A 20,051-nucleotide genomic window follows, 5' to 3' on the forward strand; every position below is an offset into this window, starting at 1 on the left:
CAGCCCAGTTTCCTGATGGAGAAGGGAAGGAGGCTGAAGATTGAGGTCAATCATATGGTCAATGATTTAATGAACCCTATCTAGGAAATGAAACGCCAATAAAAACTCTGGACCATAGGGTTGGTGGAGTTTCCTGGTTGGACAAATATATTGGTGTGCTGGGTGGCTGATGTGCCTGGTTTCCACAAGGAGAGGGCATAGAAATTATGCATTAAGTGTTCTTATGCATTTCTGCATTTGGCTTTTCCTGACCAGTATCCTTTATAATAAAACTATAATCATAGGTGTAGTGCTTTCAGTGAGTTCTGGGTTGTTCTAGCAAATTACCAAACTTGAGGGGATTGTAGGATCTCCAAATTTATGCAGCTGAACCAGAAATACAGGTGGCCTGAAGAGTTATAGCTGGTGCCTGAACTGAGTAGTCTTGTGGATAACTATGTCTTTAATTTGTGGAATCAAGTAGTTAGTTTCAGAGCTGAATTAAATTGAAGAACACCCAGTGTGTCAGAATTGAAAACAGACCAGTGATAGACCAGTGATAGAACTTTTTCTCTATTATTAGTTTATTTTTATTTACCTAATGATTCAAGCTCTAAAATTAAAATAATAAAAGAAGTGAAAAATAGCAAAACAGTAAGACAAAGAAGGTATTCAGCTATTTCAAGTAATGAAATAGAAAAAACATTAGTGTGCTGAAATGTAGGTTTTTAAAATGTTTTATGACATAAAATATGGTTAAGTCAATTTATTTTTGTTTTATTTTTAAATTAATGCATAGTTGATTTACAATGTTTTTCCAATTTCTGATATACAGTAAAGTGACCCAGACACACACACACACACGAATATACACACACACAGACACACGCATGAATATATACACACACACATACACACACACACATTCCCTTTTCTTATATTACCTTCCATCATGGTCTATCCCAGGAGATTGGATATAGTAGGGCTTATCCATTCTAAATGTGGTAATTCGCATCTACAACCCCAAACTACCAGTTCATTCCATTCCCTCCCTATCTCCTTGGCACCACAAGTCTGTGCTCTACGTCTGTGAGTCTGTTTCTTTTCATAAGTATGTTCAGCTGTGCCCTATTTTAGATTCCACATGTAAGTGATATCATATGGTATTTGTCTTTATCTTTCTCATGTCACTTAGTATGAGAATCTCTAGTGGTATCCATGTTGCTACAAATGACATTAGCTTATTCTCTTTTATGGCTGAATATTATTCCATTGTATATATGTACCACATCTTAATCCAGCCTTCTCTTAATGGAAATTTAGGTTGTTTCCATGTCTTGACTATTGTGAATAGTGCTGATATGAATATACATGTGCATGGATCTTTTTGAATTATACTTTTGTCTAGATATATGCTTAGGAATGGGATTGCTAGATCACATGGTAGTTCTATACTTAGTTTTCTGAGGAACTGCCATACTGTTTTTCATAGTGGTTGTACCAATTTACATTCCCACCAACAGTGTAAGAGGGTTCTCTTTTTCTCTACACCCTCTCTAGCATTTATTTTTGGGAGAAGTATTAAGGACAGTCATTCTGACTGGTATGAGATTGTACCTCTATGTGATTTTGATTCGCATTTCTCGAATAATTAGTGGTGCTGAGCAGTTTTTCATGTGCCTACTAGCCATCTGTACATTGTCTTTGGAGAAATGCTATTTATGTCTTCTGCACATTTATCAATTTTTTTTTTGGTGTTGAATTGTATGAGTTGTTTGTGTATTTTGAAGATTAAGCTCTTATCAGTTGCTGCATCATTTGCAACTATTTTCTCCCTTTTTGTAGGTTATCTTTTTGATGTTTCTTATGGTTTCCTTTGCTCTGCAAAACTTGTACATTTGATTAGGTCCCTTTTTTTATAATGGCCTTGAGAGCCAATTTAAATTTATAGTTATCTATATTTCATGTTTCATATAATAATATTACATATGGTATATTTCTATATATCAATATCATAATTCATATTTATGCTAAATAAAATAAACTTCTTCAACTTTAGTTGAATTTTTAGGCCCAGGAAGTATAGGGTGCAGTAAAAGTACATCAGAAAACAACTCCAGGACCTTATGTGGTGTTAGGATTTCTCTAGCATAATTTCTTAGTTTTTCAGGTGCATCCTTAAATTCTTTCATGGCTAATAAATTGCTTTCTAGCTTATTACTCTGAGTATTGGAGTGATCACTTCTTATTTTCTTCATCTGTGAAATGGGAATAATATTATTTCCTACTGTTTAAGGTCAATGTGAGAATAAAAGAAAATTCTAGTTGTCAGATGCTAAGATCTCTATTTATGGTGCTGGAAAATGTCCTTAGTCACCTCACTGGAAGAGACAGATCCATTTCCTGACACCCTCACTATTTAATCACCTCCTCTACACTTCTATTCCCCTATGAATCTCTTAAAATTCCTACCAGGTATTGAATTCAAGCCTCTATTTTTGTTCTGACCAATTTAGAGATGACAAATTTATTGCTCCCATTCCATAGAACAATGTATTTCTCCTAATGTTACCTTGCTTTCATTAATAATTTCTAAAAAACTCTATTATACTGTTGATCCCTGACAAGCTTGTGACAAGGAAATTCTCTCAATTCAGAAAAAAATTGTTTTTAAATCTAGATGCTGCCTTTACATTTCCTTGTACTGAACTTTATTTCCTTCATTTCTAACTTGAGCTCAACAACTTTAAAATAATACTAAATGTATTAAACTTTTAAAAATTATTTATTACATATGTGTTTGAAATAAAAACACGTGTTTTGATCTACATCTACTCATTATACCATTTCAAAATAGTTTTATAGTGAAAATTTTTGGTTTTAATCAATAAAATCAAGATAACATCCTCATCACTATTACATCAAACTTCTAAAAGAATCAAATCAAATAAGGAATTCTATTTTAAAATACTCTATAAGCCATGAAACAATGTTCTTATGTAATGGGGAACTACAACTAATCAATTTTTTAAATGAATAAATTGGGATATGAGAGCGTTCTTTAGCTACTCTCTAGAGACCTGTCTTCAGGCTCATTACCTTCTTGTCTTTAGTTTTCTTGTTCTCTGAAATACTCTGATAGATACCTTCCCCTCTCCACAAAAGTAATACAAGGATGCTGGATTAATTATGTATAAGACCCAATTTTATTATTTTTATAATGATTTTTATTCTTTCCATTATAGTTGGTTTACAGTGTTCTGTCAGTTTTCTACTGTACAGCAAGGTGACCTAGTCATACATACGGGCATACATTCTTTTTTCTAACATTCTCATGCTCCATCATAAGTGACCAGACATAGTTCCCAGTGCTACACAGCAGGATCTCATTGCTTATCCATTCCAAAGGCAATAGTTTGCATCTATTAACCCCACTCCCTCCCCCTCCCCCTTGGCAACCACAAGTCTGTTCTCCGTGTTCATAATTTTCGTTTCTGTGGAAAGGTTCATTTGTGCCATATATTAGATTCCAGATATAAGTGACATCTTATGGCATTTGTCTTTCTCTTTCCGACTTACTTCACTCAGGATGAGAGTCTCTAGTTCCATCCATGTTGCTGCAAATGGCATTATTTTGTTCTTTTTTATGGCTGAGTAGTATTCCATTGTGTATATATAACACATCTTCCTAATCCAGTCATACGTCAATAGACATTTGGGTTGTTTCTATGTCTTGGCTATTGTTAATAGTGCTGCCATGAACACGCGGGTGCATGTGCCTTTTTCAGGGAAACGTTTGTCTAGATATAGGCCCAAGAGTAGGATTTCTGGGTGATATGGTAGTTCTATGTATAGATTTCTAAGGTACCTCCATGCTGTTCTCCATAGTGGTTGTACCAGCTCACATTCCCACCAACTGTGCAAGAGGCTTCCTTTTTCTCCACACCCCATCCAGCATTTGTTATTTGTGGACTTCTTAATAATGGCTATTCTGATTGGTTTGAGGTGGTATCTTGTGGTAGTTTTGATTTGCATTTCTCTAATAATCAGTGATGTTGAGCATTTTTTCATGTGCTTGTTGGTCATCTGTATATCATCTTTGGAGAAATCTCTATTCAGGTCTTTTGCCCATTTTTCCATTGGGTTGTGGGCTTTTTTGCTGTTGAGTTGTGTAAATTGTTTGTATATTTTAGTGATTAAGCCTTGTTCGTTGCATCATTTGAAACCATTTTCTCCCATTCTGTTAAGCTGTCTTTAAGTTTTTTATGGTTTCCTTTGCTATGCAAAAGCTTGTCAGTTTGATTAGGCCCCATTGGTTTATTTTTGCTTTTATTTCTGTTGCTTTGGGAGACTGACCTAAGAAATCATTTGTAAGGTTGATGTCAGAGAATGTTTTGCCTGTGTTCTCTTCTAGGAGTGTAATTGTCTCTTGCATTATATTTAAGTCTTTAAGCCATTTTGAGTTTATTTTTGTGCTTGGTGGGAGGGTATGTTCCAGTTTCATTGCTTTGCATGCATCTGTCTGTGTTTCCCAGCAATACTTGCTGAAAAGACTGTCTTTTTCCCATTTTATGTTCTAGCCTCCTTTGTCAAAGATTAATTGACATTAGGTGTCTGAGTTTATTTCTGGGTTCTCTATTCTGTTCCATTGGTCTGTATGTCTGATTTGGTACTAGTACCACACTGTCTTGATTACTGTGGCTTTGTAATATTGCCAGAAGTCTGAGAGAGTTATGCCTCCTGCTTGGTTTTTGTTCCTCAGAACTGCTTTGGTAACTCTGGGTCTTTTGTAGTTCCATATAAATTTTTAGATTGTTTGTTCTAGTTCTGTGAAAAGCGTCATGGGTAATTTGATAGGAATTGTATTGAATCCGTACGTTGCTTTGGGTGGTATGTCCATTTTCACAATTCTAATTTTTCCAATGCAGGAGCATGGAATACCTTTCCATTTCTTTGAATCTTCTTTAATTTCCTTAATTAAAGTTTTATGGTTCTCACATATGTCTTTTACCTCCTTTGTCATATTTATTCCCAGGTATTTGATTTTTTGGGGTGCTGTGTTGATAGGTATTGTATTTTTGTATTCCTTTTCCAATAGTTCTCTGTTAGTATACAGAATGGGACTGATTTCTGAATGTTAATCTTATATCCTACTACTTTGCTGAATTTGTGGATCAGTTCAAGTCATTTTTGGGTGGAGTCCTTAGGGTTTTCTATGTATAGTATCATGTCATCTGCATACAGTGATAGTCTTGCCTCTTCTCTTCCTATTTGGATGCCTTTTATTTCTTTTGTTTGTCTGATTGCTGTGGCTAGGACTTCCAGTACTATGTTGAATAACAGTGGTGAAGACTTTCAGATTTTTTCCATTGAGTATTATATTTGCTGTGGGTTTGTTATAAATAACTTTTATTATGTGAAGTTATGTTCACTCTACACCCACTTCAGTAAAGTGTTTTGATCATGAATGGATGTTGGACTTTGTCAAATGATTTGTTTTGCATCTTTTGAGATGATCATGTGGTCTTTGACTTTTCTTTTGTTAATGTGGTGTATGACATAGATTGATTTGCATATGTTGAACCATCTCTGTGAACCTTGGATGAATCCCACCTGGTCGTGTTGCATTATCTTTTATATAATGTTGTTGGATTCGGGTGGCTAAAATTTTGTTGAGAATTTTTGCATCTATATTTATCAAAGATATTGGTCTATAGTTTTCTTTTTTGGTGGTATCTTTGTCTGGTTTTGGAATTAGGGAGATGGTGGTGTCATAGAATGTCCTTGGGAGTGTTTCTTCTGCAAACTTTTGAAAAAGTTTAAGGAGAATGGTTATAAGTTCCTCTTTGTATGTTTGGTAGAATATGCCTGTGAAGTTATCTGCTCCTGAAGTTTTATTTGTAGGGAGTGTTTTTTTGACATTTTCAATTTAATGTCTAGTGATTTGTCTGTTCAGTTGATCTATCTGTTCTTGATTTAGTTTTGCCAGGTTGTAGTCTCTAGAAAGTTGCTCATTTCTTCAAGGTTGTCAAATTTGGTGGCATATAATTGTTCATAGTATTCTCTTACTGTTTTTTGTATTTCTGCAGTATCCTTTGTGATTTATCCTTTTTTCATTTTTTATTTTATTTGGGTTTTTCCTCTCCTCTTCTTGATGAGTCTGATCAGAGGTTTGTCATTTTGTTCACTTTTTCAAAGAACCAGCTCTTGGTTTTATTGATTTTTTTTTCTATTGGTCTTTGAATCTCTATTTTATTGATTTTTTTCTCTGATCTTTATGATTTCCTTCCTCCTGCTGACTTTAGGTTTTGTTTGTTGTTCTTTTTCAAATTCATTTAGGTGGTAGGTTAAATTATCGACTTGAGATTTTTCTTCTTTTTTTTAGGAAGGACTGTATCACTATGAATTTCCCTCTGACTGCTGCTTTTGCAGCATCCCATAGATTTTGAATGGTTGTGTCTTCATTATCATTTGTCTCAAGGTACTTTTTAATTTCCTTCTTGGTTTCTTCATTGACCCTTTGGTTTTTTAGTTGCATGTTGTTTAGTCTCCATGTGGTTAGTTTTTTTTTCTCTTTCTTTTTCTTGTGGTTTATTTCTAGTTTCATGCCATTGTGGTCAGAGAAGACATCTGAAATAATTTCTATACTCTTAAATTTTTTGAAGATGGCTTCTTCCTCCAATATATGATTGATCCCTGAGAATGATCCATGTGCACTTGAGCAGAATGTATATTCTGATTTTTTGGGGGATGAAATGCCCTGAAAATATCAATTAAGTCTAACTTTTCTATAATGTAATTTAGTATCTCTTTTTCCTTACTGATTTTCTGCCTAGAGGATCTGTCCATTGATGTGAGTGGGGTGTTAAAGTCTCCTACTACTGTATTCCTATCAATGGCTTCTTTTGTTTCTGTTAGTATTTGTTGTAGGTATCTGGGTGCTCCTATATTATGGCCATGTATAATGATGACTGTAATATCCTCTTCTTGAATGGATCCTTTAAACTTTGTCTTTCTTTATGGCCTTCATTTTAAAGTATGTTTTGTCTGATATGAGTATTGCAACTCCTGCTTTCCTGTCTTGTCCATTGGCATGAAATATCTTTTCCCATCCTCTCCCTTTCAATCTATGTGTCCTTTGCCCTAAGGTGAGTCTCTTATATACAGAAGACTGTAGGTTTTTGCTTTTTTATCCAATATGCCACTCTGTGTCTTTTGATTGGAGCATTCAGTCGATTGTTATTTATGGTAATTATTGATAGATATGTATTTATTGCCATTTCAAACCTTGATTTCCAGTTGATTCTATAGTTCTCCTTTCTTCTTTTCTTTTTTTTTTGGTTGGATGATTTCCATTTATTTTATGCTTGAGTACTTTTTAGTTTTTGTGAATGTAATGTTCGGTTTTGATTTGTGGTTGCCTGTTTTTTAAGTATATTAACCCCTTCCTGTATCTGCTTGCCTTAGCCTGATAGTCATGTAAGCTCAAAACACATTATTTAAAGAAAAGAGTCTATATATGACCCGATTTTAATGTAGTAATAATTTTATTTGGCCCACTTCCTGCCAGGTAACTTTTGGTGACTTCTGTAGCTTCAGCTTTTGAGAGTTGGGAGGTGGAATGTTAGGAACTCAGTTTAAGAATCCAGATAATCTTGGGTTGATCTCCTCAGTTATGCCCTGGCTTGGTGACCTTGGGTAAGTCACTTTCTATCTTTAGGTTTGGGGCTCTTTACTTGTTAAAACACTCTTTCCCTGTTAGGAAATTGCCTCCTTATAAAATTGATGTAAAATTTGTCACAGATAATAAAAGTAACTTTATATAAATTTAAAAAAAATTTGAGGTGAAAGCAGGTAAAAAGGAATAGGATAATGACTGAAATGGCTGAATTTTAATCTTCACCTAAACTTTGCCCATCTTATTTATTATGTTAATTTCAAATCTATAAGATAGAGTGTGCAATGTCAGATTGAACTCAAGGAAAGCTTTGTGTGACATTTTCATAACATTATCTCAAATTGTAAATGAGGTGAATGGATCATAAAGTTTGTTCCCGAATTCACAAGAGCAAATTCATTCTTTTAACTATCTTCTTAGAGACCTACACCTGAGACAGTAGTCACTACATAGAAGTTTAAGGAAACTTTCAACTCTGACTGCACAAATTCTTTATCACTTTTAAAAATTTTATTGTAGTATAGTGATTTACAATATTGTGATAACTTCTGTACAACAAAGTGATTCAGTTATACACATACACATATCCATTCTTTTTCAGATTCTTTTATCATATAGGTTATCACAGAATATTTGATAGAGTTCCCTGTGCTACATAGCAGTTCTCTGTTGGCCAGCCATCCCAGATACCATAATGTGCATATGCCAATCCCAATCCTCCAGTCCATTCTTCTCCAATATATCCCCTTTGGTAACAATGTGTTTTCAAAGTCTATAAATCTGTGGCAAATAAATCCATTTGTATCCTATTTTCAGATTTGACATATAAGTCATATCATATGGAATGTGTCTTTCTTTGTCTGACAATTTAATTAATATGATAATCTCTGGGTTCATCCATGTTGGTGAAAATTACGTTATTTCATTCTTTTTATGGCTGAATAATATTCCATTTTATATATGTACCATATCTTATTTATTCATTCCTCTGTTGATGGATGTTTATGTTGTTTCCATGTCTTGGCTTCTGCAAATAGTGCTGTAATGAACATTGGAGTGCATGTGTCATTTAAAATTATGGTTTCCTCTGGCTATATGCCCAGGAATGGGATTGCTGTATCATATGGTATTTATATATTTAGTTTTATGAGGAACCTCTATGTCTTCCATAGTGGTTATACCAATGTACATTCCCACCAACAGTGTAGAATTTATTGTTTGTAGACTTCTAAATGATAGCTATTCTGACTGGTGTGAGTTGGAACCTCATTGTAGTTTTGATTTGCATTTTTCCAATAGTGATATTGATCATATTTTCCTGTTCATTTTGGCCATCTGCCTATTTTCTTTGGAGAAATATCTGTCCAGATCTTCTGATCATTTTTCAATTGGGTCACTTTTTTTGATATAAAACTGTGCGATTTTTGTGTATCTTGGAAATTAAAGCCTTGTCAGTTGCTTCAATTGCAAAGGTTTTCTCTCATTTGTGGATGGTCATTTAATTTTGTTTATGGTTTCCTTTCCATACAAAATCTTTTTAAGTTTAATTAGGTACCATTTGTTTGTTTTATTTTCATTTCTCTAGTAGGTGAATCAAAAAAGATATTGCTATGATTTATGTAAAATAGTGTTCTGCCTATATTTTCTTCTAGGAGTTTTATAGTATCTGTCTACCATTTAGATCTTTAATCCATTTTGAGTTTACTTTTTTGTATGGTGTTAGAGGGTATTTTAGTTTCATTCTTTCACATGTAGCTGTCCAGTTTTCCCAGCACCACAAATTTAAGAGATTGTACTTTCTCCATTTTATATTCTTGCCTCCTTTGTAGTATATTTGACCATAGGTGTGTGGGTTATTTGTGGGCTTTCTTTTTCTTTTTTTCTTTTTTTAATTTTTTTTCCCTGCCGTACAGCATGGAGATCAAGTTATTCTTATCTGTATACATTTTTCCTCTACCCTTTGTTCTATGAGTATCTAGATGTAGTTCTCAATGCTACTCAGCAGGATCTCCTTGTAAATCTATTCTAAGTTGTATCTGATAACCCCATGCTCCCGATCCCTCCCACTCCCTCCCTCTCCCATAGGGTAGCCACAAGTCTATTCTCCAAGTCCATGATTTACTTTTCTGTGGAGATGTTCATTTGTGCTGGATATTAGATTCCAGTTATAAGTGATATCATATGGTATTTGTCTTTGCCTTTCTGACTCATTTCACTCAGGATGAGAGTCTCTAGTTCCATCCAGGCTACTGCAAATGGCGTGACTTCATTCTCTTTTATGGCTGAGTAGTATTCCATTGTGTATATATAACACATCCTCCTAATCCAGTCATATGTCAATAGACATTTCGGTTGTTTCCATGTCTTGGTATTGTGAATAGTGCTGCAATGAACATGCGGGTGCATGTGTCTCTTTTAAGTAGAGTTTTGTCGGGATATATGCCCAAGAGTGGGATTGTGGGGTCATATGGAAGTTCTATGTATAGATTTCTAAGGTATCTCCAAACTGTTCTCCATAGTGGCTATACCAGTTTACATTCCCACCAACAGTGCAGGAGGGTTGCCTTTTCTGCACAACCCCTCCAGAACTTGTTATTTGTGGGCTTATTCATGATGGCCATTCTGACTGGTGTGAAGTGGTATCTCATGGTAGTTTTGATTTGCATTTCTCTTATAATCAGCGATGCTGAGCATTTTTTCAGGTATTTGCTGGCCATCTGTATATCTTCCTTGGAGAACAGTCTATTCAGGTCTTTTGCCCATTTTTCCATTGATTGATTGGCTTTTTTGCTGTTGAGTTGTATAAGTTGTTTATATATTCTAGAGATTAAGCCCTTGTCCATTGCACCATTTGAAACTATTTTCTCCCATTGTGTAAGTTGTATTTTTGTTTTCTTTTGGGTTTCCTTTGCTGTGCAAAAGCTTTTCAGTTTGATGAGGTCCCATGGGTTTATTTTTGCTCTAGTTTCTATTGCTTTGGGAGACTGACCTGAGAAAATATTCATGATGTTGATGTCAGAGAGTGTTTTGCTTATATTCTCTTCTAGGAGTTTGATGGTGTCCTGTCATATATTTAAGTCTTTCAGCCATTTCGAATTTATTTTTGTGCTTGGTGGGAGGGTGTGTTCCAGTTTCATTGCTTTGCATGCAGCTGTCCAGGTTTCCCAGCAATGCTTGCTGAATAGACTTTCTTTTTCCTATTTTGTGTTCTTGCCTCCCTTGTGAAATATTAATTGACCATAGGTGTTAGGGTTAGTTCCAGTTTCTCTATTCTGTTTCATTCGTCTGTCTGTCTGTTTTGATACCAGTACCACACTGTCTTGATGACTATGGCTTTGTAATATATCTTGAGGTCTGGGAAAGTTATGCCTCCTGCTTGGTTTTTGTTTCTCAGGATTGCTTTGGCAATTCTGGGTCTTTTGATGTTCCATATAAATTTTTGGATTGTTTGTTCTAGTTCTGTGAAAAATGTCATAGGGTAATTTGATAGGGATTGCATTGAATCTGTAGATTGCTTTGGGTACTATGGCCATTTTTACAATATTGATTTTTCCAGTCCACAAACATGGAATATCATTCCATTTCTTTACATCTTCTTTAAATTCTTTGATTAAAGTTTCATAGGTCTCAGCATATCAGTCCTTTACCTCCTTGGTCAGGTGTATTCTGAGGTATTTGATTTTGTGAGGTGCAATTTTAAAAGGTATTGTATTTTTGTATTCCTTTTCTAATGTTTCATTGCTGGTATACAGAAATGCAACTGACTTCTGAATGTTAATCTTATATCCTGCTACTTTGCTGAATTTATTAATCACTTCAAGGAGTTTTTGGATTGAGTCCTTAGGGTTTTCTATGTATAGTATCATGTCATCTGCATACAGTGACAGTTTTATCTCTTCTCTTCCTATATGGATGCCTTTTATTTCCTTTGTTTGTCTAATTGCTGTGGCTAGGATTTCCAAAACTATGTTGAATAGCAGTGGTGAGTGGGCATCCCTGTCTTATTCCAGATTTGACTGAGAAGGCTTTCAGTTTTTCCCCAGTGAGTATTATATTTGCTGTGGGTTTAACATAAATGGCTTCGATTATGTTCAGGAATGTTCCCTCTATACCCACTTTGGCGAGGGTCTTGATCATGAATGGATGTTGGACTTTGTCAAATGCTTTTTCTGCATCTATTAAGATGATCATATGATTTTTGACTTTTCTTTTGTTAATGTGGTATATGATGTTGATTGATTTGCATATGTTGAACCATCCTTGTGAACCTGGGATGAACCCTACCTGGTCATGGTGTATGATCTTTTTGATATGTTGTTGGATTCGGTTGGCTAAGATTTTGTTGAGAATTTTTGCATCTATATTCATCAATGATATTGGGCGATAGTTTTCTTTTTTGGTGGTATCTCTCTCTGGTTTTGGAATGAGGGTGATGGTGGTATCATAGAATGTCTTTGGGAGTATTCCTTCTTCTTCAACCTTTTGAAAGAGTTTAAGGAGGATGGGCACCAATTCCTCTTTATGTGTTTGATAGAATTTGCCTGTGAAGCCATCTGGTCCTGGACTTTTATTTGTAGAGAGTGTTTTTATGACGTCTTCTATTTTATTTCTAGTGATTGGTCTGTTCAGTTGGTCTGTTTCTTCTTGATTGAGTTTTGGCAGGCTGTAAGATTCTAGAAAATTGTCCATTTCTTCCAGATTGTCAAATTTGTTGGCATATAGTTGTTCATACTATTCCCTTATGTTTTTTTGTATTTCTTCTGTATCCATTGTGATTTCTCCTCTTTCATTTATAATTTTGGTTATTTGGGTTCTTTCTCTCCTCTTTTTAGTGAGTCTGGCCAGGGGTTTGTCAATTTTGTTCACCTTTTCAAAGAACCAGATCTTGGTTTTATTAATTTTCTCTATTGTTTTTGAATCACTATTTTATTGATTTCTTCTTTGATCTTTATAATTTCCTTCCTTCTGCTAACTTTAGGTCTTTTTTGTTCTTCTTTTTCTAATTCATTTAGGTGGAGGGTTAAGTTGTCAATTTGGGGTCTTTCTTCTTTTTTGAGAAAGACCTGGATTGCTATAAATTTCCCTCTGAGCACTGCTTTTGCAGCATCCCATAGATTTTGAGAGGTTGTGTCTTCATTATCATTTGTTTCAAGTTATTTTTTTATTTCCTTCATGATTTCCTCATTGACCCATTGGTTTTTTAGTAGCATGTTGTTTAGTCTCCATGTAGTAGGTTTTTACTCATTTCTTTTCCCATGGTTGATTTCTACTTTCATGGCATTGTGGTCAGAGAAGATACTTGAGATAATTTCTATGCTCCTAAATTTGTTGAGGTTAGCTTTGTGTTCCAATATGTGGTCGATTCTTGAGAATGTTCCATGTGCATTTGAGAAGAATGCATATGCTGATTTTTTTGGATGTAATGTCCTGAAGATATCAATTAAGTCTACCTTTTCTATTGTTTCCTTTAGGATCTCTGTTGCTCTATTGGTTTTCTGTTTAGAGGATCTGTCCATTGGTGTGAGTGGGTTATCAAAGTTTCCTACTATGATTGTATTCTCATCAATATCTCCCTTTATGTCTGTTAATATTTGTTGTATGTATCTGGGTGCTCCTGTATTTGGGGCATATATGTTGATGATAGAAACATCCTCTCCTTGGATGGATCCCTTAATCATTAAATAGTGTCCTTTGTCTTTCTTTATGTCTTTTGTTTTAAGGTCTATTTTGTCTGATATGAGTATTGCAACTCCTGCTTTCCTGTCATGTCTATTGGCATGAAATATTGTTTCCCACCCCTTCACTTTCAATCTATATGTATCCTTTGTCCTAAGGTGAGTTTCTTGTAGGCAGCATATTGAAGGTTTTTGCCTTTTTATCCACTCAGCCACTCTGTGTCTTTTGAGTGGAGCATTCAGTCCATTGACATTTAAGGTGATAATTGATTGATGATTATTTATTGCCATTTTGAACCTTGTACTCCAGTTGATTCTATGGTTCTCCATTCTTCCTTTCTTTTTTTGGTTGGTTGGTCTCTGGTTATTATCTGTTTGAGTGTTTTATTTTCCATTTTTTGCGAATGCAATATTTGGTTTTGGCTTGTGGTTGCCCTGTTTTTTAAGTACACTAACCCCTTCCTATAACTGTGTGTTTTAGCCCGATGGTCCTGTAGGTTCAAACACTTAATTACTATATTAAAATTAAGAAGAGAAACAAACAAACAAACAAAAAAATGTCTATTTATTTGCTAACATCCCTTGCCCACATTTTATGATTTTGATGACTCTTTTTTTTTTTCTTTTTAATTTTAATTTGAAACATGTTCATGATTAAATCTGTATGCTGGCTTATTTGAGTGACTGCTCTCTGATTGTGGTTTCCTCAATCCTAGTTCTTCCTCTTCTTTTTTATTTTCTTTTTCCTCCCTTTCTTTCCTTCCTTTCTTTTTGGTTTAGAGAAACCCTTTCATTATTTCTTTTAGCCTGGGTTTTGTATTGCTTTATTCTTTTAGCTTTTGTTTGTTGGAAAAAAAATGTATTTCTTCTTCTATTTAAAATGATATTCTTGCTGGATAGAGTAGTCTAGGTTGCATATTTTTTCCTTTTAGTACTTTAAATATCTCTTGCCATTCCCTCCTGGCCTGTAGTGTTTCTGTAGAGAAATCAGCTGATAATCTTATGGGGATTCCCTTGTAATTAACATTCTGCTTTTCTGTTGCTGCCTTTAGGATCCTCTCTTTATCACTAACTTTTGCCATTTTTATTATAATGTATCTTGGTGTGGGTCTATTTGTGTTCAACTTGTTTGGGGCCCTCTGTGCTTCCTGTATCTTGAAGTCAGTATCCTTTAGATTTGGGAAGTTTCCAGTGATAATTTCTTCAAATATATTTTCCATCCCCTTATCTTTTTCTACTCCTTCTGGAATTCCTATTATGTGTAGATTGGCCTGCTTTATATTATCCCATATGTCTCTTATATTGGTTTCATATTTTTTTCATTTGGTTTTCTGTCTGCTGACCTGATTGGGTGATTTCCATTATTCTATCTTCCACATCACTGATTCATTCTTCTGCATTATTCATTCTGGTTTTTACTGCCCTTAGTTCAGTTTGTATCTCTGCAAATTAATTTTATAGTTTTTCTTGGCTCCTCCTTATATTTTCTAGTTCCTTTCTGAGGGTGTCTGCATTACTGTTCATATCTTCTCTTAATTCCTTCAGTATTTTCACTATTTCTCTTTTGAACTCCAGGTCTGTCAGACTGCAGAGATCTGTTTCATTGTTGACTGTTTTAGGTGAGTTCTCCTGTTGGTTTGACTGGGGGTGGTTTCTCAGCTTCTTCATCTTGCTTGTTGTTTTCTTTTTCCTGGAGGAGTTGTACTCTCCGTGGCCAGGCAGTATTTGCCTTGTCATTGCCGTGGAATATTTCCTGAGGGCTGGCATTGTTGGTCAGTCTTCTTTGAGGCAGTGTGGCTTTTCTGGAGGGTGGGCAGGGCTGACAGGGTCTTGCTGAAGCAAAGGAGGACTTCCTGAAGGCAGACAGGACTAGGAGGTCCACACCACGATGGAAGCAGATTTCACTCAGCCAGGCAGAGCTTGCTCTGGTGTTTGGGGGATATGGGGCTCTTGCAGGGTGCTGGTGGTGCTGGGCAGCTCTTCCACAGGAGTGCAGCACCCCCCAAGGTCTGGAGCAGCTATCTGGGTCACTGAGAACCCAAGAGACTCTTCCCCAGGGCAGCCTGACTTGGAAGGACTATCCGAGAATGTAGGCAGATCTTTTTACGGCCTGGCCAAGCCAGTTCTAGCTTTTCTGGGCTGCAGGGGCTCCTGCAGGGGGCTGGAAGTGCTGGGCAGCTGTTCCGTGGGAGTGCGGCACCCCCCGAGGGCTATAGCAGTTAGCTGGGCTGCTGCAAACCCAAGAGGCTCTTTCCCATGGCAGCCTGACTCAGAAGGACTGTCTGAGAATGTAGGCAGATCTTTTCGTGGCCTGGCCAAGCTTGTTCTAGCTTTTCTGGGCTGCAGGCCTTTTCCTGGGGGCTGGAGGTGCTGCTCTGCGGGGGTGTAGCCCCTCCAAAGGGCAAGCAGACCAGTACAGGGACAGCCCCTGCAGTGGTAGGCTTCCAGCAATTGTTGCGGCCAGCCCTCCCAGATGGCAGGCAGCCCCAGGTCTGGCATATGCATAAGGGGTGGAGGGGTTGGGGGGGATGCACTGAGAAGCACAGCTTTCTGGTAGCTGGCAGGCCAGTAAGCTTGCTGTGGCTTGGGGAGTATTCTATGGGAGCCCACCCCTTATCTCCCCTCCCCAACACTGGCGCAGACCCAGCTCTTCTCCCAGGTTCCCTCTGATGTGGCTTTCTACTTCCCTGACCTTATCGTATCGCTCCCTCCCCCCATGACGCTCTGCTTTCTAATCTCCCAGGAGGCAGTCTCTGCCCCGTCATACTTGACAGACAAGTTCCTAGACCTCCCAAGCAGTCTCTGCTCCACCCCCACCCCAGCCCTTTCCCAGGGACTAACCTCCAGAGCCAAGGTCTTGGTGCCCAGTCCCCATACAAGCGTCTCAATTTTTGGTGACTGTGCCAGTAGTTCAGATGATTTGTTCAGTTCTCGTTCTGCTTTTCAGAACTCTGACTTACTGCTACACTCTTCTCTGCATCTGGAGATTCCTCTGGTTTGGTTGATCATTCTGTCGAGTAGGTGACCTTCCAGGGTGTGGGATCCCTTTCTCCTCCACAGTTCCCTTTGCCAGCTCAGATTCACCTTCTCTCACTCTCCTCTTTTCTCTCATTTTACGTAGTAATGTCACGAGATTCTTGCCATTATTGGAGTTTAGGTACTTCTGCCAGCAATTGGTTGCTGTTCTGTGCAAGTCGTTTATCCTGTAAATGCGTTTTTTTTTTTGTTGTGTTTGTGGGAGAGGGCGAGCATGTCCCCCTACTCTTCCACCATCTTAACTGCTCTTACCATCTATTTGTGGGCTTTCTATCCCATTACGCTGATCTATATTTCTGTTTTTGTGCTAGTATCATACTGTCTTGATCACTGTAAGTTTGTAGTAGAGTCTGAAGTCAGGAAGCTTGATTCCTCCAGCTCCATATTCCCTTTCTCAAGATTTATTTGACTATTTTGGATCTTTTGTGTTTCCATACAGATTAAAAATTTTTTTGTTCTAGGGGAGTTCCCGTCGTGGCACAGTGGTTAACGAGTCCGACTAGGAACCATGAGGTTGCGGGTTCGGTCCCTGGCCTTGCTCAGTGGGTTAACGATCCGGCGTTGCCGTGAGCTGTGGTGTAGGTTGGAGACGCGGCTCGGATCCCGCGTTGCTGTGGCTCTGGCGTAGGCCGGTGGCTACAGCTCCGATTCAACCCCTAGCCTGGGAACCTCCATATGCCGCGGGAGCGGCCCAAGAAATAGCAACAACAACAACAACAAAAGACAAAAAAAAAAATTTTTTTGTTCTAGTTCTGTAAAAAAATGCCATTGGTAATTTGATAGGGATTGCACTGAATCTGTATATTGCCTTGACTAGTATAATCATTTTGACAATATTGATTCTTGCAATCCAAGAGCATGATATATCTCTTCATCTGTGTAATCTTTGATTATTTCAATAGTGTCTTAGAGTTTTCAGAGTACAGGTCTTTTGTCTCCTTCGGTAGGTTTATTCCCTAAAAATTTATTCTTTTTGATGTGATGGTAAATAGGATGGTTTACTTAATTTCTCTTTATGATTCTTTCATTGTTAATGTATATAAATGCAAAAGATTTCTGTGTATTAATTTTATATCCTGGAACATTACTGAATGAATTGATTAGCTCTAATAGTTTTCTAAACACATCTCTAGGATTTTCTATGTATAATATTATGTCATCTGCAAACAGTGATAGACTTACTTATTTTCCAAATTAGATTCCTTTTATATCTTTTTCTTCTCTGTTTGCCATATCTGAGACTTCCAAAACAGTATTGAATAAAAGTTATGAAAGAGGATATCTTTCTTTTTCTTGATCTTAGCAGATATGCTTTCAGATTTTCACCATTGAAAATGATATTAACTGTGGGTTTGTCATATATGGCCTTTATTATGTTGAAGTAGGTTCCATCTATGCCCAGTTTCTGGAGGGTTTTGATCATAAATATGTGTTAACATTTTGTGAAGGAAAATTTTCTACATCTATTAAGAGCATATCGTTTTTATTCTTCAACTTGTTAATGTGATGTATCACTCTGATTGATTTGAGGATACTAAAAAACCCTTGAATCCCTGGATAAATCCAATGGATAATGGCATATGATACTTATAATGTATTGTTGGATGCCAGTATTTTGTTGAGGATTTTTGCATCTATATTCATCAGTGATATATGTCTATAATTTTCTTTTTTGTGATATCTTTGGTATCAGGGTGATGGTAGCCTCATAGACTGAGTTTGGGAATGTTCTTTCCTCTGCAATTTTTTGGAAGAGTTTCAGAAAGATAGGCATTAATTCTTCTCTAAATATTTAATATAATTTGCCCGTGAAGCCATCTAGTCATGGAGTTTTGTTTTTTGAAAGTTTTCAAATCACAGTTTCAGTTTCAGCATTGGTGATTAGTCTGTTTATATCTTCTATTTCTTCCTTGGTCAATACTGGAAGATGGCCCCTTTCTAGTTATTTATACATTTCTTCTAAAGTTGCCCATTTTGTTGGCAAGTAGTTGCTTATTGTAGTCTCTTATGATCTAGTTGTATTTCAGTTGTACCTTCTTTTTTCATTTCTAATTTTGTTGATTTGGGCCTTTTCCTTATGAGTCTAATTTATCAATTTTGTTTTGCAAAAGTTCCCCTCCTACCATTTTGTTGTGGCTTCTTCTTTGTCTTTGGGTGCCTATTTGAAATATTTTGCAGTCTCAAGTGTATTTTGTTGATGGTTGTTCAGCAGGTATTTGTGATTTTAGTGTTTTCATGAGAGGAGGTGAGCACAGGTCCTTCTACTCTGCCATTTTGTCTCTAATCCAACTTTACTGCACAAATTATTACTTGTGAACTGAAATCAAATGATTTGGCAGCTGAGGAATCTTATCTTTTATTATTATTGTTTATTTCCTTGGGTACATTTGCATTTGGAAAATGAGTGCAACCTTGATTACCTTGGTACTGACTGGAAATCCCATACAATACTTTCTTTTATCATCAGACCTTGGATCTATATTCCCATCAGTAATGGTTAATTTCATATGTCAAGTTGACTGGCTAAGGAATGCCTCAATAGTTGCTTAAAGATTTCTGTGTCTGAGTGTGTTTCTGGAAGAGATAAGTATTAAAATTGATGGACTGAGTAAAACAGATTGCCCTTCCCAACTCAGCTGGGCATCATCCAATATGTTAAATGCCTCCACAAAAGAAGATGGAGAAAATTTGAATTATCCTCATATAATACATGAGTTGGGACATCAATCTTCTGCTCTTGGTGTTCCTGGCCTCAGGTCTGAAGACTTGGACTGGTGTCTATACCATTGATTCGCTGGCTCAAAAGTCTCTGAACCACACCACCAGCTTGCAGTTGGCAGATCTTAGGACTTCTCAGCCTCCATAATCATGTAAGCCAATTATATATAATCTCTTAAGATAGATATATATAACATCTATATCTCCTATCAATTCTGCTCCTTTGGATAACCCTGAGTAATACACCAGCATTGGCCCTGGGAAACTGCTGGCTACATAGCCCTTCCATCTTCCAGGAGCCTATTCAGCTAAGAGTAGATAGTTTTACATCAACCGTCACTATTATTTTCCTAATAGCTTATAAACCATATATTTAATGTTGCTGAAAATTTTCGTGAAGATCATTATAATTTCCAGAGTAAGCCTCCTTATTCCTCTCCTTTATGCATCCTGTTGTCATAGAATCTATACTTGTTCCCTCAGGAAGAAACTACAATGGACCTAGAGATTTGAAATCAGATTAAAAAACTAGATGTTTGATTTTTCTCTTCTCACTTGTCCTGAAAATCCTCCTCAACTCTGTGATGTTGACTCTACTCTCACCTAATGGATTTCTTACTGATCCCTTTGGTGACATTAAAAGGAGGAAGATAAGTTAATAGTTACATGTGATGGTTAATTTTGGGTTAACAAATGATGCCCAGATAGATTGCTGATAAAATATCATTTGTGGGTGTGTTTGGGGTGGGTGTTTCTGGAAGAGATTAGCATTTGATTCAGTAAACTGAGTAAAGAGATCTGCTTCCTCCCACGTGGGCAGGCATCATCTCATCTCTTAGAGCCTGCAAAGAACAAGAAGATGAAGAGAAAATTCTGTCATCTTCATTTGGGGCATTCATCTTTTTCTGACCTTGGACATCAGAGCTTATTTTTCTTAGGCTTTTGGACTTGAACTGATTTATGCC

General features: G+C 36.6%; 1 long non-coding RNA gene across 2 annotated transcripts in view; it reads left to right on the forward strand.

Moving 5' to 3' along the window:
• LOC106506175 (uncharacterized) overlaps positions 1 to 20,051 on the forward strand; it is a 239,391-nt gene that overhangs the window by 86,426 nt on the left and 132,914 nt on the right. Inside the window, exon 3 of one of the 2 annotated variants that reach the window (XR_002339484.2) lies at positions 19,125 to 19,238. The exons of the other annotated variant lie outside the window; for it this stretch is intronic. This is a non-coding gene — a long non-coding RNA (uncharacterized LOC106506175). The remainder of the gene's footprint in view (positions 1 to 19,124; positions 19,239 to 20,051) is intronic. 2 annotated transcript variants of the gene reach the window in all.

This window comes from Sus scrofa, chromosome 15 (genome assembly GCF_054392235.1).
Source record: "Sus scrofa isolate SSC_HxYL_T2T_F1_AM1 chromosome 15, Sscrofa_HxYL_maternal_Yorkshire_Landrace_v2.0, whole genome shotgun sequence".
NCBI lineage: Eukaryota > Metazoa > Chordata > Mammalia > Artiodactyla > Suidae > Sus > Sus scrofa.